Genomic DNA, 20,582 nt, shown 5'->3' with positions numbered 1-20,582 from the left:
AGCTCGCAGTCGTCTTGCCCATTGCACTGCAAGCATGTTAGTCTCAAAGCTGTGCTCTCCAAAGGGTCTCCAAGCTTCATTTTAACTCGTCTCAGACCAGCTAGCACAAGGGAGACCAACCCATGTCCAAATGACAGTTTGGTTTATAATGTTTACTGTGCGTTTCATTGCTGTGGTTCAAAGTGTTTTCAGAGCACTGTAGCTGGAGCCCTGCCTATAGGCAGTGAATCCCTAATGCAACTGTATCCCTCCTGTGGTGCCCTTGGGAATTGGGAGTAGCGACTGACCTGACTGCTTCTCCTCTGAAGGTCAGTGCTCTCCTTGCCTTGTGCCTGCATTCAGGTTTGGCAGTGCAGGGGTTAAAGAGCTCCAGTAGGGTGGAGGATGCTTCAGCCAAACCCAAACTGATTGCACCTGGTTTGCTCAACCTCCGTAAATGACACCGTGGGCTCCCACCCCCACCCCAGCGAATGCCACAGGGGCTGCCAAGGTACGTGCAGGCCGGGCTGCGCGAGCAGGTGTGGGGCCCGCAGCGGTAGGAGGCTCCGGCGGGGGAGCAGCCGTGCCAGTCGCACGCACGGGAGCCCGTGATCGGCCATCGCCACAAGCGGCTGCAGCGACAGCCAGCCAACATCAGGAGCTGCCGGAGCGCCAATTCTCATTCTCGTGCTAAACGTGCTCATGTGTTGCTATCGGGGTGTAAGGGAGGCTGTTCCTCTTGTGCATCAGGCACGCTCACCTCGCCTGCTTTGTCCTGTGTAGCTCCTCATTGGGTCTCTGGGCAGCACACGGCTCTGGGCTCCCAGACCCGCTCCTGTCTTTGCTAAGCTCTTCCTCCGGGACACTTCTACTTCAGTGTGTGGAAGAACTGGAAGCAGAAGGTTGCTCCCACATGAACTGTACCTGCGTTGCTTTTGTATGTTGGGGAGGTCGTGAAGGATTCAAGGCCATAGACTCCAGAATGGGAATTTAGAGTTCCTCCTGTCAATGGGATTTGCTAGGGAGGCAGTGAATTCCCTGGACTAGTCTAGAAGTGATCTGTGAAACTATGTTAGTGTGGGCTCCTCACGCAGCTCTGCAAGTGATCCCTATCACGAAACAGAGAGGATGGAATTACTCATATTTACTCTCTCTTCCCCCACCCTGACTCCGTGCTGAGTCAGTCCTTCCTTTTCCAGTCCACAAACCGAAAGAAAAGGAATGTTGGTTAGGTGATCCTGCTCCGGGGAGGCCACGTGTTTCTGCATGGAAACCACGATGATGCTCAGCTCTTCTGTGTCACCCATCGGGGCACTCAACCTTCCCCAAGAGCTCTCATCGATCTGTGGGTATGAAGGGTGCTGCGCTGCTGAGCTCAGGAGAGTTTGACCAAGCTACAGTGCAAGGAGTTAGGCCCAGAGGTCCCAAACCCTGACCTGGATATGGGTTTTCTTTGGCTTTTGTATAAAGGCTCCGAGGTGAGTGGTAAAGACCAGGGAGATTCCATGTTGTGGCCCAGCTGGCGTGTGCAGCCACAAATAATAATTAATTGGCTCTTTAAGAAGTCTTGCAAACTCCTCTTTTTTTTTTTCTGTCTGTCTGTCTTAAGCTCCTTTTAATTAAGTTTAGTCATGTCCCAACACATCATCTTGGCTGAATCACAGACCTCACTGTGCCAGTTTTTCACATTCCTGAAATACACAGGCCGCCAGTGTTGCGAATGCAGCTCGGAGGCAGTGGCTCAGAGGAAGTCGGACAGCTCTCCTGGAACTCAGAAACTTTCAGGAACTGTTGTGAAATTGAGAGGCTGAGGAAACTGGCCTCTTTGCTTCAAACTCCTGTGCCATTCAATTCCCAACAGCGTAACTGTCCTGCACCTTACCCACGAGCAGAAATTGTAGCAGGCACCTGTGTACAAGCATCTTTGTTCCTTTAGAAAGCCCCTTTATTCGGGTTACAGTGCTTGGGGCACACCGCCTTCCCCCCTGTTCAAATGCTTGTCTCTTTGTCACACTCCTTACTGCGAAGGGTCAGCTGGCAAGATGGTGGGCCCTGTTAATGAGACACACAGGCTCTTTAGTTAGTCACAAACATAGCTGGTGTAGCAACAGGAAAAACTTCTGTGTCTCTTCAAGCCTGGTCTAAGGACCATTTCTCTCTTCTTTACAGGAATTTGGGGTTCACGAGCATCTGCTTATTGAGTTAATAACCTGGCTGTGCTCTCACCAGCTCCAGTGGAAGTAATCCCAATGTTTCCCTTGACTCGGAGCTTTGACTTGACACTTACTGTCCCTTGTGTCTGGCTCTGAGCTTGGGACATCTGTATCTGACTACTCAGGGTGAATTTAAGCACCCACTTAACAATGTGTTCAATTTACTGGAGAGACTTTTTCGTAATGCCTTGGTACTTCTGTGGAGAATATAGTGTTGATAATGGAGTCATGCAACTGGGGCAAGAAAGGTGTGCTAGATGTACAGTGGCTAAAAGCTGAAGCTCAGTAAATTTAGGTGAGAAGGAGGGTAGAGTATTACAGTTATGGGCATCTTCATCCATTTGAAAATCTTACCACTGTATTCTTCACTGCTAGCCATTTAGATGAAGTCTGGAATCATTCTCCAAAAGAAATGATCGTATTTAAAATGGTATTGATTCCAGATAGCCCTATGCTCCATGCTGAGGAATAGAAGACTGCAAATCTTCCTTCTGCCCAGGAAATAGGGCATCGTGACATCAGCCTCAGGGGCCTGTCCCCAGGCTGCAGGTGAGGAGCAGGGGTTGCCCAGAAAACTATCCCAGCACTACTCGTGCTTCCATAGCAGCACCAGCAAGGGCTCCAGAGGGGGTTTTGTGACACAGCCGATGGCAGCAGGCTGGATTGTTGTGGGGCATTTCGAATAAGCAGGAGGAAGGAAATGTTACAGTGGAGAAAAAGCAAACAACACCTCAGCTTTTGGGGAAAAGGATAGGAAAGACAGAAAAGGTAGCTACAAGCGAGCACCAGATAGGAGCATGGGAGCAATATGTAGGTTGCTGGAGGCTGTACAAAAGGTGTAAAAACGTGGACATGTGGAGAATGAATAAGAAGCAGGGATGGCATTTGATAATGAGCTGGAGAGTAAAATAAAACCACTGCTGAGGAAGAGTACGTCATCATTCACATTGAATTCAAGCTAATGCATCTGGGGTATGACACTTTACTGGGAATATGGACTCAGACTGAGCAGCACTGTCACTGATCATGTGGAAACTGCTTATGATGGGGAGGAAACTGTCTAGAAGTCAAATAGCAAAATATACTGACAGTGAAAAAGAGAGAGAACTTCAAGAGCTGCTAGGAGACCGGCTCAGCAATGCAGCCTGATCAGGATTTAGGTGTCTGCTGATGCACAAGAAAAAATGTGTTTCTAGTTCCATCCATAAGGAAAGGCCGGATATGCTGCAGTGGGTAAGGTAAGCAATATTTTTCCTCTGAAATACTTCAGTTCCAACTACTTAGCTTTAGAGAACCTGTTAATCACTGTTTCCCCCTGTGATTGCCCTAGGGAGCCGATTGCCTGGATCTAGACAGTCAGACCTGAGGCAGTGCTCACTCCTGGTGCACACAGGATGCAGCGCGGAGTGGGCTGGCCCCCAGAAAGATGCACATGGATGCCCCAAAACTGGCATGGGGCTGTAACAATAGGACGACGACAAAGCAGCATGGATGTTGCGACGGATTTTTCCTGAAATTCTTCCTGTTGTGAATAGTAAACACTGGTTTCTATAGCACTTATTGGGCACTTGTCCCAGCAGAAGTGCTTGAACAGCAAAATTAAAACATGTTGTCAGAGTGAGAGGGCCAGACTTTGCCTTGAGCCATTGACAACCTAACTGATTAGTTCATTGAGTGAGGTGAGAGGAAAAGAGAAAAACTGAGTCATTTGCTTTTAGAAATGATGGAAATAACACTCAGGATGTGCTGAAAAGGATCGGTGGGGAGCTCTCTTTTTCTCTGAGTGAAGCTGAGAGCTTCAGAAAACCTCAGAGGAGTTCACCTAGCTGATTCCTGGGATTGTTAGTATCGTCAGCTGTGACCCTTGCCTAGAGAAATGATGAATCTTCAGTTGTTGCTAGTGAGATGGCTTGTCCTGGTGGCTGGGCTCCTGCACTTGTTTGTAGATGCTTTTGCAATTTCGCTGCTTTTTCTAAGTGACCCTGCTTCTCTAAGTGAAGGCGCCAACCTAGCTCTTTCATGCCAGGTTAGGGTGTAGCCCTGTGCCTCACACTGATGCAGGAAGAGAATAATGTCCTTGTAGAAAACCTTGAGTTCACATAATGTGAAAAGGAAACAGTGGCAGGGAAAAAGAAAAGAGCTCAGATCACAGGGCTCAAAACTGTGGTCTGCAGAGTGGCCACTAGTAGCCTTCAGAGAGCGAACTGGGCAGCTGCAGCTTGCTGCCCTCTTCTAGCTACCGAAGCACATGCATGGAATATTTATCCACTTTATATCCCTGGGTTCCCAATGTCCGTAGCTCCCGTAAGGACTTCCCAGCACTGCCTGTAGGTGAGACTCACAGCACAGGAAGGGCAGTGTTATCCTTGTGCTTCCATCTCCAGCGCTCAGCGGGGTTGCGTAGCAGGCGTTTTCAGCCTACTTTTCCTGTTCGAATGGACTTCAAAAGAGGAAGATACTCCCATTGCTGTTTTGCATGATAACAAGTTAGGCAAGCATCACTTTTGGATTCAGTTGATGGAATACTGGTTACTGCCGGTACCAAGTGGGCGTCTTAGTTGAGACTATCAAATTATGTCTGTTGTATTAAATGCTTTGTTGGATTTCCTGCTTGGAAAGTGATGCATGTACCAGACAAACAGAGTTTTCTGTTCTGGCATTAAGACATTCTTGGCATGCACTGCAAACTGTTTACTTTAGAAGCTTAATTTCAGATAAAATTTTGGAACACTCTTGGAAAAGTCTGCAACTCAACAGCGACAGAGAGGAGGCTAGAGCACCACTTTCTTAACTTTGGCATCCTCTTGAAATACTGTAATCTGCTTTATCTGAACTGTTTCTGGTTTGTCCGTGATTCATTCGCACATTGTCTCTTGCTGTATTGGACAGGCAATAAAGAGCGCTGTGCTGAAAGACAGGTAAGAACAGAGAGCACAGAAGAACATGGTGGAGAGCAATATTTTATGTCCCTTCCGTGTGTTTAACTCTTTCCTGTGATATTCTGCTAATGGGAGGAGAAGGTTCTCCATCTTGCAGAGCAGTCACCGGAGAGGGCGCGTGCAGGGGCGCCGAAGGGCTCTGCTGCCCGCTGCACGGGCACCGCACGCGCCGACACGCAGCGCCGTTGGTTTCCACCTAGCAGAAGGGTTCTGGAGCGCGCCAGAAGAGTGACGCCAGAATACAACACACTTCATTCATCAAAGCCATAAGTAAGAAACTCTGTGTTTTTGGTTTTAGAAGTAACTTTTGTACATTTATGACTTTTTCCACATTAAACATCATTTATGGTTTGGAAATTGTTCAGGCAAGAGGCATGTGGTTTCTGCTCCTGAATATCAGCAGCAGTTTTCCTAGGCTGAGTCCCTATTTTATGTTGACATTTCTTTGGCTTATCATTTATCTTTTGGGTGGACCTCGTTGGAGCAAGCAGCCTCAAGGAGAGGCATTGGGAGAACCTATATCCTTCTTTTCAGACCAAAGGCTGCTTAAGGTAAAGAAGGGGCCATTGAAATGGGGGTTTCAGGGTCAGAAGCCAGACTTGTCCAAACTGCTTGGTGAAGAAGAGCCTTTTCAGGGATATTCCCTCATCAGACAGGTTGCTGGAACAAATAGAGAAGTAGGAATTTCACACCTGGACTTTGAGACATGAGTCGATAGGTTTTTCCATAAGAGCTGTGAAAAGTTATGGACTAGCTGTTGAATTTTTGGTTAATTCTATTCCTGCTGAATAACTGGTAAAGGGCTGTTGCAAGGTCTTGCTTTATGATCTAGAAACTCCATTTTACAAATTTTGCTGAGGTTGCAGGGCCTCTTTTTGCAGCCCTTTCTATGCATTGGCGCAGCATTAGAAGTGCATGAGATTCCACGCACACTCAGAGTGTGTTTATGTATGGAAGCAGAGGAAACTGTGGCCTGAATGTGCTTTTGTTCCTACAGGATTTTGGACTTTGTGTTAATTCTTTCTTCAGCTGACCAGGCAGGACAAGATGTAGAAAGCAGTGGCGATGTTTTTATCTTTCTGCTTGCAGTGCTGTGTTACAGAAGAGCAACATTCCCCCTCTGTGTCTAAACACTCTGCAATGGCCTGGTCGTACTTTGAGTGTACGTACTTGAGTGTAATGAGTCCCATTATGCCTCTGTGTTGCTCAGGACAATAAATGCCGCGGTGAATCCGAATGCAGCGGCAGGTGCTGCCGGGTACAAACGCAGCCGGCTTTGGAGCCGCTGACGTGGAGATGCTGCTGAGGTGGTTGGCTGCTGTGGGTGACACGTTCACCGTAGGCTCCTGGGAGGTGAGTGCTGCCCTTTGCAGAATGCAGCTCCGGAGCCCTGGCTCTCCTGCAGGGACACAGCGCCCTTTTTGGTGCCCTTGGAAAATCAGTGCCATCGCCTGGCACCATTGTGCAGGACTGGCAGCACGCAGGGCATTGCTGCAGCCTTGCCTGGTCATTTTGCAGTGTGCTGGTAGGAAGGATAGCACCAAGCACAGGACTTAATGCTTTATCTTCCCCTTTCCAGCTAGATTAAGGAATGAATAAGACATATCCTGGAATGTGTCAGGGAGTTTCTTAACTCTTTGGCCTTTTGCTTCATGGCCTAGTCACGTTTGGTGCCAAGTGCCTCTGGCTGTCTCTTCTCTGGCTTATCTTTGAGACTCAAGTCTGCCAAAGTTCCTGCCAGAAATAGCCTGTATAAAATTTCCTGGAACAGGAAAGATGCCCAGCACCTACAGTTTGGGGCAGAAACCCGTGGGTTTTTTTTTTTTTTCCCTCCCTCTCTTTTTTGACAGCTATGTTTTACACTTCTTTCCTCTCTCATGATTGATAGGCTTCTTCCATTGTCCAATCATGTTTAGCACCTGTCTGCATTTTAAGGACAGAAACAATTTTTTGCTTTGTTCTGTTTCTTTTCTTGACCAAACTTTCTGCACGCTTCCGTTTTGTATCCTGGCTGCTCCAGCAAGTCTAATATGTTGCTTTTCCTAAGCCCAGTTCCTCCTTCCTGGTGCCCTGGCCTAAGGGCTGAAGCTCTTATCTCTGCTCCCAGCAGAACAACCTGTGACGGGGGGTCCTTGCCCTCCTCCCGGGCTGGGGCCGCCGTTGACACGCGGTGGTGCAAGCTCTCCTAGCGCGGTCTGCGGCTTGATCTGCGATGGTTTCCCAACAGTGGGAAGAGATGATGAAAGCAAAGAAAGACGCACAGATGGAGAGAGATACCGCAGGGCTGCCAGGGCAGCTGTTCGAGATCTCTGAATCAGATGGAGACAAAACTCCGCCACCCTCGGCTTCCCCACCCGACAAACCCTCTCCCATGTGCAAAACAAAACCAGCCCCACCCCTGCCTGCCATTTTAGCTAATGGCTTGGTTAATAAATGGCAAATTCCAGGGGTAATCCTGTCAAAGTCTCCGTGACATCCCCATTGATGATATTAACCACAGAGCGCTCCCCTGCTCTTCTGATTAATACCAAAAGAATTCAGCTTGATTAGATCATTACTGAGGGGACATGTATGAAGCACATAAATATTCCAGTGAAAAATCAGGCTTTAGACAAGCAGAAGGGTTAGCAGTAACCTCAGTTTGGAAAATTTTTCACCTAATAGAGAGAAACATGGTCTGTGGATGTCTCCTGCTCTCTGACAACCCTCCTAGAAAGTACGTATGGGTGTATAAGGAGGCATATGCATGTCCCAACCTTTCTGTCCCCTCTCTTCTCTGCGTGTAACTCATTCATATCACATTGATAGGAGCAGCTATGAACCAAGTGTAGGCATCTTTGAAGAGCTGGAGATTTTGAATATAAAGTCCCTAGGGCAGACACCCGGGTAATTGTTTCCTTGACAAGTCTGGCAAGGTCAGATTAGTGCAGTTGGGGATCTTGGCACACCACGCAAACACGGCGCGGAGGGAGGAGCAGAGCCTCCTTCTTTCTCCCTCTCGCTCCACCCTGACACGTACTCCTTCCCTGGAAAAGCCGGGATAGCCAGGAGGCTGAACAAGAACCCCAGTATTAGCAGGAATGTGCCGGGTTGCAGCTGCCTTCTCCTTCCTCGGCCCGTCCAGAGCTGTGGTTCTTGGTTACCTTTTGTTGAAATAAGCAGGGGCTATTTATGTCTCATGCTGTGTGCAGATTCAGGCAGACTTTACAAATTTCCTTACTCAAAATGGGCTTTCAAATATTTATCATTTGCAGGCTTGATGCTTTTAGACTTAATACTGTTTTCGTGTGATGGTGGTGGTGGTTGGTTGGTTGGTTGGTTTTGCCTTTTTACGTCAAGATGAGGGGAAAAGATGGTGCAGATGAGAGAAAAGGGCAGGTTTTCGGTGTCTGAAATGAGTGACCAACGTGTACAAACACCTAATGGGAAAGAATAAAGAAGAAGGAGCCAAACTCTTAGTGCTGCACGCAGAAAGCACAAGAGGCAATGGACACAAACTAGAGTACAGGAAATTCCCTTTGAACTTTTTTTTTTTTCTTTGTAAGGATGATCGAACATAGGAACAGGTTTTTCAGAGCAGTTGTGGAGTCTCCAATCTGAGGGATATTCAGAACCTGTCTGGGCATGGTCCTGAGCAAGATGCTGTAGTTGACCCTGCTTTGAGCAGGGGGCTTGGACTAGGTGATCTCCAGAGCCTCCGCGATCCTGTGCTGCTATGACCGTACTTGCAAAATACGCCTGAGAGACTAATTGTGATAAGGTGTCCTGGGAGGTGAAATTATCGTAAGCAGTTCTCCCTAGATCCTTGAAAATACCCCAGTTAAAAATAACTCTCTATATTGAATCTGTATTTTTCCAAGGAAGAGCTTTATGGGAACGTGGCTTGCAGACTAATTGGTGATCACAACTGAGGGAAGGGGTGAACTGTAGCAAAGCAGCAAAAGCAGTGGAAGAGGAAATTTTCTAGTCAGCTCTGTTATTTACAGCAATCTATCATATAACTACACTGCAGCCCAGGCCCCCAAGCGCGAGCCCATGCCATTCCTTGCTGAGATAGCAAGGCTGGCATTTGCCTCGAGGTATGAGAAGAGGATCTTGGAGGACTAGAAAAAGGAGAGCTCGAAGGGCCTGAGGCTCCGAAACAAAAAGAATGAGGGAGAAATGTGATAACATCATGAAGTAGTAAAGGGCTCAGGGGACAATTCAAGTCATACAAGGAGGATGGGTATAATTTGTTCTCCATATCCAGGGCATATAGAACAAAATGTCAAGATTTTTAATTGCAACAAGACAATAGGAAAAAATCCTTCTAGCAGTTAGGCTAATGAAGCCCTGGAATAAGGGGCAATGGTGGCTGTGAGGTGCAGCAGGGAAATTTTTAAATTAGGGTCTAAAATTCCAGTCAGGGATGGCAGACAGAGCTGACCTGCCTTGGAGCAAATGGACGGATCAGAAGGGTCCCTTTAAGTCCCCAGTTTCTGTGACTCCCAGGACAGCACGAGCTCATGTGCAGCGGAGAACTTGTCTGCAGGAAGAGACTCCTCATCCTTACCCGCACTTTGATCCTAACGCACAGGATAAGCAACAGGGATTTTGCTCTGCACTTTTCTTACCCTAGACCTCAGATCCCAAGGAGCGTCATCTTCTGTGTCCCATCTGAAAGCATCACCAAGTGCAGAGCTCCTTCTGGCACCAGCTCCCCTTTCTGCAAAGATGCTCCCTACCAGGGTTGGCCCTTGTGTTGTGCCAAATGTTGGTTGTTCTCCTTCCCAGGCAATTCCCCTTCTAATATGTTTACTGGAGACCTGTGCAAAGTGTAGTTTAAGCACATCACATAACTTGCTGCCGAAAGCAAAGTTCGTGAAAACATCTAGTTATAAACTAAGGTAGCTCAGGAACTGCAGCAGTCTGGAGGAGACTGGAGTACTGGGAACAGCTATTGCTCCTGCTACCCCAGTGAAACCCACCTGAGCTTGCAGTCAGAGCCTTCAAGTCAGGAGAGCACTGTGGATTCCTAACGCGGAGCAATTCCTTTGGAGGGAAGTCTGGCAGGAAGGTGGGCAACCTGCCTGGAATAAGAAAGAGGACCTCTGCTCATTGACCAGGCTTGTGGGACAAGAGGGAAAGAGCTGGTAATAGCAATAAAAACTCTGGTCTTAACCCAAAGTAATTTGGGCATCAGTTCAAATACAAGAAACATCTCTAATCTAGTGAACAGCTTTCAGTCCAGGTCTGAGATACCCGCTGGAAATTCCTCACCAAACACCTTCTTTGCCTGTGCCCACCCTGGTGCACGGATAGCTCTTTTAGGCGCCTTTGGAGGAAGCAGAAAGGACCAGGTCCCGGCGGGTCGGGAGGTGAGGCTGCCGGCTGTGAAACGTCTTCTGCGGAACCGTGCTGGCTCCGGAGCAGCGTCAGGAATTCACTGCAGCCGAGCAGGGATTCTGAGGCCTCACTGGGGTCCACATGAGGGAACAGAAAGCCCTGAGGAAGAAGGACACGCGTCCAGGTCTCCTGGAGGCTGCATGCACAGCACCAGTTCAGACCACCTCTCATCTTTCCTCTCAATGCAAGGCACCGGCCTTTAAAAGTCTGCTTCTCTCCACAGCCTGTGCTTGAAAGGGGGCTTCCCAAGTGCAGGGCAGCCTCGTGCAGCCTTGGAAACTCAAAACCCTGTAACATGCTGAGAGAGCAGACTCTTCAGTCCTGGCATTTCTTTGTATTTCAGCCCACAACCAGTCCCTTTCTGAGAAACCTAACCACTTTGTCTGCTTTACTCTCCTCCCTCTCAGCTTCCTGGACTCGTCTACTGCCATGAGAGGTTGCAGCCAAGGATTTGGAGCCAAGATATGAGGGAAATGGTTTAACCAGATGAGTGCCCATGCCTGCAACTCTGAACTTTGGGATGTGGTTATTTAAAGAGCCTGCCATCTTCTCTGGCTCGCTGCAGCAAGGTGAGTAATGGGTGGGACAGCAGCATATCCAGAAAAACACCTCTTTTTCAAGGGGAAGGAGAAGAGGATATAATTCGTCTGTAAAAATTTGCTCCAGGCTGAAAACTTGGCAAACAAAAGCTTAGCTTAGAAGTGATTTAAAAGGAAAAAAAAAAACAAAAAAAGCATAAAATAAATCAGAGCAGTCATTTTGGGTGGAGATGAGGGTCCAGAGCTTAAAGATCATTCTTTAGTGCGGGAGGAGAAGGAATGGCTCAAGACAGAGTTGTATTTGGCTCCCAGCCATACTATAACTCAGCCTATCAAAGCCAGGAGAGTATCTGCAGTATCTGAATACATGTCCAGTCCCTGGCCGTCCCTTTACCTATTTGTTAGAGGAAGCCAAGGCCCTGTGTCCTCTTAAATGCACAGTGGAGGCAGAAAAGGTGGTGCTATTTCAATTCCTACTACTCCCACTTTCTAAAATACAGAAATACAGATATTCCTCTAACTCAACTTGTAGAAGGAAATAAAGTCACGGGGTTTAGCTTGCCTAGAGAAAAAGAGGGGTATCTCTCGCTTTCAGCTCTTGGGGCTGCCTCTCCGTGCGTGCTGTGCCACACCAGCGGCTCAGGACCCGTGCCCTGCTTCTGTCCTTAGCATCACGCACTGCCACTCCTCAGCAAGCCAGGGAGTTGAGCAAGAGGACGTCCCCTCCTTGCAGCCCTTGCATGTGCTGACTCCTCCACAACCCCAGCCTCCTGAGACTGAGGAGGAGGGAGAGCTTGCTGGCTACAGAGCAGCAAAGAGCACGAGCACAGAATGTGCCTTGAGAGGGAAAGCTTTTCCAGACCATTACTTAATGTGCACACGGCTTCCCAGCATGGTTGGCCTAGGTCTTGGGAAGCAAAGACAGGACGGCCCAGCCAGTTACTGGTTCTTTTGTCCATCCTCAGCTCCAGACTCTGGGTGCCTCCAGCCTGGGTGTCCATGCCCAGTTGGATGCAGGCTCCCTTTGTAACGGTGCCAGCGCATGACTTGCCCCACACCTCCACTTAGGAGGTATCCGGTTGGCATTGCAGGCAAACCTGTCAGCTGGTTAAATAACTATACATGTAAGGATATAAGGAAAGATATTTCACAGTGAGAGTGGGTTAAGCACTAGAACCGATTGCCAAGCAAGGATGTAATATAAAAGCTCCATCCTCGGAGATTTTTGGACCTTGGTTGGATAAGAACCTGAACAGCCTGACCTAGCTTTGAGAGCTTTACTTATTGCCACACACACTTCTAAAGCAGCCAAACCCTTGGCATGCACTGCCAGCTGCAGTGCTTTGGCTGCAGCAAGTACCCAGGCACTAAAGGGAATGGCCGAAGTCTTGCAGACCCTTTCTGAAATTTTCCTTCCTACTGCTTTGTTAACACATGTTCAGTTCCATCACTGTAAGTGAAATGGGCAGCCTAGGTGGGATGTTATCTAATTCTGCCTAGAACAGGCTTCCTTTGAAGGGCAGCACAATTCAAATTTTCCTGGCTCCTGGAACAGGCTTTGTACTGTGCTTGCACATCATTTCATATGTGCTCACAGATCCTCCCCTTCAAGCACCCCAAGGCTTTGTGAAGAGTGCAGTGCTCTCCAACAGCAGAAAGTGCCAGGCTTTGCTTCATAGAGAAGAAATGCACTTTAATCCTGTCCTCTCTCCAGGCTCAGTGATGCAGGTGGAACAAGCCAATACAAAGGCTCAGAGGACTCAGTCTATTTATTAAGAGAACTTGGGGAGCTTTTGTTTTGCTCCTGGCCAGGTACCATCATTGTGGTGTTAAGAGATGTATTACCTATATTGGTGTGTTGCATAATTTGAAATCAAGTTGTCAAATCAGAGCCTCTCCAAAAATCTCCTTAAGTCTACTGGGAGATGGAGGAAGGCTGTGCAAGAGATCTTGTTCAAGGGAAGGGAGCTTGACCTTTTAGTCTGCTCTTATAAGTCAGCACTGACCCATTCTGTATTGTGGTTTCTAGGGAAGACTGAGGCCTCTGAGCATGGAACCCAGTCCGTTTTCTAGCTCTCCAGGTGCAGCAAGAACATTTAAGGACTGATCTTTTACGGCTCCTCTCAAGCACTGGAATTTCCAGGTGCATGTTTTCAGGGCACAAGCAACCCCAGGAAAGCTGCTTTTCAAAAGGTATGTCATCTCTTGTTTAGACTAAAAAGGCAAAGAAAAAAAAGTAGTGAAAAAAATGACCTTTGGCATCAAAACAAAGCAAGTATTTGCTTTTCATAAAATTCTTTAACTGTATCTCATGGGGAAAAAAAGAAACTGTAATAACTACTTAAGGAAATAGGGATGCAGTTTAAAAACAAGGTGCTAGCATTGGAGATACGGTTAAATCAAGGCCCATCAGAAAGAACATGGCTGGGGAAGAAGTTTAACAAGTTCATTTTATGTGCCACTGTGTCATGCTTCTCTTTGTTGCTCAAGAATGCTGCCTCGCTGGTTCCTAGGGTGTGAAAGGGCCACGTTGCTGGGAGGATGTGCCCCATGGACCACACATGAGCCACTGTTGGGCATGTGACACTGACAGGAGGGGTGATCCCTCTGAAAATTGTTGTTTTACTTGTATTGCAATTTTGCTATGAATGAAGAACAAGACTGGACTTTGTGGTCAGAGGTCTTCTGTGGAATGATAATTTGCAGAATAGTAATATGCAGGCCAAAAGCAGAAGAGGTTAGGTAGGTACTCAAACGAAATCAAGGGAAGTTGATATCCCACCATGGAAGGTGTTCACCGTGGTCAGGAGGTTTGGAAGATAACTCATCTTGTAAGACAGACTTCTGGGGGTTAAGCCAAATCCTCTCTGAAGTGATAGAGAGCCCCCTCCCCTTTGGTTTCTTCAAGGGAAAAAGGTAGGATGAGAACACTCCTAGGCTCTGTTGTATGCACACAAAGCAAAGCACAGCAGGAACCTGACGAACCTTGCAGGGAAGCGTAGAGTGCACTGGGAGCGGGTGCAAGGCCTGGTTTATGCAGCCTCATCGCTGTGATCACTGACTTGAAGCCAGGCTAGGTCAGAGTTTACAGCACAAACTGACAGCTCTTCCTCCTGCCAGTGTTTGGACGGATCCTAACCTGCTCTTGCACAACGTGGTGCGAGCGGCGCGCTCTGCTCGCAGGAGAGCCGCGGCTGGAAGAGCGGGCTGCAGCGCACACCTCTGAGCCTGCTGCTGTCCTTCACATCCCATCCCCGTCCCCATCCCTGAAACAAACACTCCCACTAAGAGCAAACAAGTAGCGATAGCAGAAGATTCCCTAGGTGCTGCCCACGTGTCAGCGGCTGCTGCTGCAGGCTGTGGCTCGTGTGATGACAGCACTGATTCAATTAACTGATTTTTGAATCTTTCGTCTTCTGTCAGTAAGTCCCTTGCGTGGACTCTCTTGAACTGATTAGAAGAAGAACTAATCTTCTTGGTTAGAAGAACCGACCTAGTGTAAATTTGTAGAAGAAAAGGAAATGGGGCCCTGATTCGCTTCTCCTTTTCTGTCTGTCCTTCTGCCTCGCTGCCCAGCTAGGCGGTCAGTGCGGGCCCCATGGTTCTGTATTAGAAGTGGTTACTGCTTCTGCCGATCCGTGAAGAAAAAGTGATCAGCCCCCAGCACCCTTTGCTCTGCCCCTGCGGAACTCAAAGTCTGCTCCAGAGCACGTGTTCTGTGAGCTCCACGACTGTTCATAACTGTCCCTTCTGCCTAGTCCTGCCTAAAGGCAAGCAGGAACAGGCACTTTGCAGGAGTTGTAGAGGACTATGTTTAAATACACAGGACTCAGAAAAGCCAAGGTTTGACTCCCATAACAGCTGCAACTCAGGCCTTTTTGAACACATATTATTTCTAGTTATTATAGATGGTGTTAACGTTAATGCCTTAACCCTTAAAGAAGTTAGCTAATTTCTGGGTCGATACGACCAGGGAGCTGGCTGATTTCCAGTGTTTTGGGGAGAGAGCCAAGAAGTGCAATGCCAGGGTGTTTCTGACTGCTGACATTTCTAAGTAAAACACATCCAGGTCTGTGCTTCGCTCTGGGCTTCCGCCCGCTCTCTGCCACCCCACCAGCCCTTGCGCCAGGGGTGGGTGTCTTTATGGGTACAACTGCAACGCGTGTTGTGGTACCGTCAACAACCGTCTAGAAGGGGGAGGCACCCGCTTGGTCGGGGAGTTCTGCTGGAGTAAGATGTAAGAGAAAAAGTGACGCCTCACCCGTGCGCTGCCCGTTGCTACTGAAATGTGGATGTAACAAGGGAAAGGTTGTGGCACGTGGGCAGGAGAGGAAGAGGGAGGAGGGGGTTCAAATGCTGTGGGCCAGAGAAAGAAAACACGGTGTTGGTGCTTGCGTCAATCGCCCGTCTGCGTGCTGACCCCAGGCTCACCTGAGCCTTGGCAAAGCTCCCCTTTGTTCTGTGCTGCTTTCCGAATCTGGAGCTATCCCACAGCCACTGGGACCGTTCCACCCAGCCAGCCTGCCCAGGATTGCTTCATAACGCAGGACCCAGGAATCAAAAGCAGGGCATGTTTCCTGAGCAGAGATGGAAAACAGCTGCGCTGGAAAAAAGGAGGGGTTTGCTGGCTGAGCAGTGGAAAATCCAGATCAAGGGCTGGTTGTGCAATCTTCCCTGGCCAGCCTTTGGCTGCTGTTGTGGCGAGGGACTAGCTGGAGTTGGCAGGAGGCTGCTGCCAGGCAGCAGGACAGTGAGAGCCTCCATGCCCACAAGCCTGGAAGCCGGGACTCGGTTCTGCGCGTTTGTCACCTGCGCGGTGCTGGGCTGCCCAGAGGGCTGGAAAGGGACATCACGGCGATGTGACCCTCTTCACTGCGCCGTGGTTATCTCTGTCCATCCAGACAGTGCTGCTTGCAGTGGCCAGGCCAGTTACAGTCAGGACAAGCCCTGGTTTGTATGAAACCAAACTCTCTAACCAGAAGTAAATGACTCTGTGGCTTGAACGTGGAGGCAGAGTTTGAAGCCAGAGGAGGGGGGTGTGCAGTTCTGTTGGATTTTTTTATATATATATATAAGTAATTGTGTGCAAGAGGATGGTGAATGCAAAGAGAAGGAGAAATAATTAGGTATTTGCTGACCATGGCCCAATTCTGCAAAAATGTACTCCATTCTGCTGAGAGTCCAGTAACATTCCTCTTCTCCCAGTGCTCTTCTCTGTAAGTTAGCAAGAAACCGAAGGGATGGGGCAAAATGTTGAGAAGGCAAAAAGCAAAGGAAATAGGCAGGACTATCAATCATCCCCTAGGCTGATACATACCAGCAACATTGGCCTCTCTTCTCAGCACCTGGAACAGCAGAAGACAGTATGATGGATGCTTTTCACTGTGTAGTACCGGGGCTGTGGATGCACTGTAATTGCAGGGGGATTGTGCTCTCTTAGAACTGGCTCAACCTACCGAGCTGAAACATATGGATTCAGCCCTTGCTCTGCAGCACTTTCCAATAGTGTTCATCATAGTGCACAGCTGCAGAGGAAAGAAAAAACAACAGGAAAACAAACAGATCAGTGCTACGGAGCCATGAAGGGAAAGAATGAAGATGTGGTGTGGTGACCTATAGGAGGGAGGAAACTGCCAAATGGAGGCAAGAGCAGCTCCTAGAGCAGTGCAGAGGGAAGTTATTCTGGCCCAAATAGCAAAACTCCAGGGTATTTCCGGCCCTCTGTCCCAGCCTTTGGAATAGAGGTACCTCAGGGTGGGCATCAAGGTGAGTGCTCAAATGCTACGGGAGGCCCCTGGTAAGGGATTGAGCACAAAGATTCCCAGGAGCAAACTGTGACTGCAGGCGCACAATGATATGCAGGTGTAGAGACAGATGAAAGCAGCAGTGCTTCTGCAGTTGGGGCGAAGCTCCCCATGGCTGCAAGCCCTGCGTTATTTGAATTTTACCCCGGCGGGCAGCTTCAGACTGTATATCCACCATGCAGGAGGAGGAGGAGACCCAACAGCTCTTGTCCCCAGGAGCCAGGCGTCTCCGGGCGCAGCTTCCCGGCTGCTCGAGGAGCTCGGCCTCTGCCTCCTACCCAGCAGGAGAATGGCTTTTCGTAGGTATTTCCCACACGTCGTTCTCTGAGAAGGCTCCGAGAGAGTTTATGTAATTTATTTATAATTTATTTTCCTCTCAGAAGAGAGGAAAATGAGAAAAATGGCATGCCTAGATTTTTATTCCTGTAGCACTTTAAGAAATACTTCATAGACAAAGAGCAATGAGGTTTAGCTCTTACTGATTTAAGCCAGGTCACACTATACTTGATGTACATCAGGCTTTGCACAAGTGCACACAAAATCAGCTTAACCTGGGCAATTTTTCTAGTACATTCAGCCGAACAAAACCCAGATAGGGGTGCAAAGTTTATAGTTGGTAACAGCTTCAACATTCTTAGAGCTGTGGAAAATTTGGCATTACTTGCAGATAAAAGCTCCAGTACTTCAAAGTTTTTTTTCAATCCAAAAAAAAGATGAAGGCATATTTTAGAAATAACTTACAAAATGAGGTGTTAGTCTTCTGGCTTATACTGACCTCAAGTTATTCTTTTTTAAAATATATATCCTTTTTAACTTCTTGGTGTGATTTCTGTAATCAGAATTCTAAAGAAACAAGCATTTTGCATCAGTATCTGTTCAACAGTGTCAAAATGGGATTTCAGCAGTGGCTGAAACTAAATTTCATTCCTAAATTTCATTTAGGAAAAATATTAAAGTTTTGTTACCATAAGAAAGTTCCAATTTTGATGAAAGTATATTTCCTCAAAAAAGCAAAACACAAACATATTATTCAAAGATTTGATCTGGTGTTTGCTCTTCAAGAGGTAGTGGAGAGAAAGAAGGTTTGATTTTGGGAGAAAAGTCCCTTGAAGAAATGGAGGTAATGAAAGCAGAGGAAAGCAAGTACAAATTCCAGGGTTTTTGAGACATAACTGGTATCCTCTACATCTTGAGCTGTTGTTCAGTTGTGCGTATTTCAGTGTCCCATCACAGGGGCAGTTGCGTTTCGGTTGTGAGTTATTGCATGAAGCGTTTTGAATAGTTGTCACAGGATCTTGTGAGATGAAAAGGAGCTGACCACGGCAAAGAAAGTAAAACAGAACACGCAATGCATTAACTATGCTGGAAACCACTCATGCCACAGAGGAATGGGTGCCAGTAAGCAAAAACTTCAGAAGAAGGGGAAAAAAAGAGAGGAGGATGTTGGTAGCTGGGAGAAGAGTACAGACTCATTACCACAGCTGAACTGCTGAAAACCAGCCGTCGATTTTCTGTAGCTCTTCATCTGTTTTGCTGTTCATTTTTGTCCTTCTCTTTAACCTTGCTGGGTAAAACACATCTCCAAGGACAAATAAAAATGGTTTTCTTACCAGTACTGCTGACTTTGCAACCTGTCAGAAAACTGTGTAAACTTGAAGCTCTTTCAGTCTGTCATTTTAAAATACAGTCAGCATTGTGTTAAAATACATATATATGTGAATTCAAAGCCAGGGTTATTCTCCTGCATATTAAGGGATTGCACCAGGCTCTGGGACAACCTGCAAAACTGTTGTGCTGAGTAGGTGACAAAGGGGATCATTGCAAAATACTAGGCTTGGCTTTTGCCCTGTATTGAAGGTACTTAATTTTGCTCTGCTAAATGTATATTATATTTAGCTGAAGGATTCTTAGATCCAAAAAGGTGATGAGAACCAGAAAATATTATTAAGAAGCCAGACCAAGGAAACTTCTGTTTATTTTGCTAGGATCACATTTAACCTGCCCAAGAAAAATGTCTGGATTCTAAACATCTGAGAGCTTGAAAACTGAAGTGTCACCACTTGTCACTTCCTCTGGAAGTATTTTCCCTTTTACCTACTTGACTGCCACATGGACGGAGAATCTTAATTTCATTTAGGAGATTCTTTTCTACTTGAGGTGCTTCTCTTCTCCTCAAGGTGTGCGTAGGCAGTTAGAGCCCAAGGAGACTGAGAGGATCGGCTGGTCCATCCACCATCTCCTATCTCTGAGAAACACCCTTCACACTTGGTTAGGCCCTGAGCAGAGATCCACAGGAGCAGCTTTCACAAACAGCCTCCCCTCGCTCGGGGGCACGCGCGGGAAGGTGAAATCCCGACGCCTCCCTTATCTGCGGCCCGCACCTTGGCTGCCCGCGGGGCCAGGCCGCGCGCCGTGGCCTCCCCCCGTCCCAGCGGGCACCCGAGGGCCGCGAGCGCAGCCCCGGTCACAGTAACCGCGGGATGCTGTGCGGAGCAGCACGGGCACACGGGCGCCTGGAGGAACACGGTGAACTCCAGAGCAAGAGAGAGAATTTTTCAATCAAGCTTTTAATGAAAAGATCATAAAATAACAGTTTCTCATCACTGTACATTAAGACTGCAAATTTCTGAATGCTGAGATCATATTATAATTTCTGTATCTTTTTATATGACACTTGAGTTGAAGCCACAACTCTGTGTGGCTCTGACCTGAATTCAAGCTCTTGAAGGAAATGAACAGAACATTGCAGCAGGAATGTCGGCCTTCCCTTGCCCTCCTCTCCCCCTCCCCGGGAAACATCCAGGGCTCCTAGACTGACTGATAGTTAAGGCTTAAAAAATAAAAAGTGAGAGACAGAGAGAGAGAGAGATGCAACATCCCTTTTACAGTTGTATTTAAAATATTAAAATAAAAAAGGGGAAAATATCCAGCCAGCTAGAACAAGATCCTCTCATCACAGACAACTCCTCAGCCAACCAAAACTCCTATGGATCAGAGCAACAGTTGTCCTGGGTGCTTCGATTGGTGACTTGTGCATGGCAAAGTTTCAGTACACCCCACTCTTGAGGGAAAGTAAGTGTGTCCCCTGACTGCCACCATGTTTTGTAGCACGGAGTATTCTGTTTGCAGCCTTCCCTATTGCATCCAAAACAGTGATCCGTGTGCTCAACACTGGCTTTTAAATGCTTAGGAAGAGAACAGGGGGAAGGAAAGGCAGAAGCAGATGGTGGAGATGGTGGGGCAGAGACAATAATGAAGTGGCATTAAGTGGACAAAAATGCACTTCTGCCTCTCACTTTATGATTCAGTATTTTAAGTCCAGGTAGTTAGAATGGGGGAAGCAGAATAAAGGTTGCAGCACAGAGAGGGACTGGGGCTAAAAGGAAGAGGTTTCCTGACCAGGAGGTCCAGCCAGGAGCCCTAAAGCAGAGCTGGCAGGGCCTCACAGGGCATCCCAAATGTTTGCCTTTTATGAGAAAAGCCATAAATTTAGTGACCATAATGGGAAATCATCAAAGGGAGGAGGTGAAATTGCTTTCATTTCTACCCCGAAACATGCAAAATTCAAGCAGTGGAAAGGGCCTGAGAATCAGCTGCTACTTGTCTTGCACTAAAATCAGGGCAATCGAGTACCATGGGACTTAAAACACTGCAACAAGCTACTTTTAGCTACTGAAAGCAACTCCCAACTTTTCTGTTTGAAGAATATGGCAAGTTTTCAAG

General features: G+C 47.6%; 1 long non-coding RNA gene across 1 annotated transcript; it reads left to right on the top strand.

The window, feature by feature from the left end:
• Nucleotides 1-10,919: 10,919 nt before the first annotated feature.
• Nucleotides 10,920-13,383, top strand: LOC148593091 (uncharacterized). Its single transcript, XR_015913808.1, has 2 exons — nt 10,920-11,085; nt 13,085-13,383. It is a non-coding gene; the product is annotated as an uncharacterized LOC148593091 (long non-coding RNA).
• Nucleotides 13,384-20,582: the final 7,199 nt, after the last annotated feature.

Source organism: Tinamus guttatus, unplaced genomic scaffold (genome assembly GCF_059628265.1).
Source record: "Tinamus guttatus ecotype Peru unplaced genomic scaffold, ASM5962826v1 Tinamus_guttatus_pri_ptg000459l, whole genome shotgun sequence".
In the NCBI taxonomy this organism is placed as follows: domain Eukaryota; kingdom Metazoa; phylum Chordata; class Aves; order Tinamiformes; family Tinamidae; genus Tinamus; species Tinamus guttatus.
This window is presented reverse-complemented; position numbering and strand designations above follow the sequence as displayed.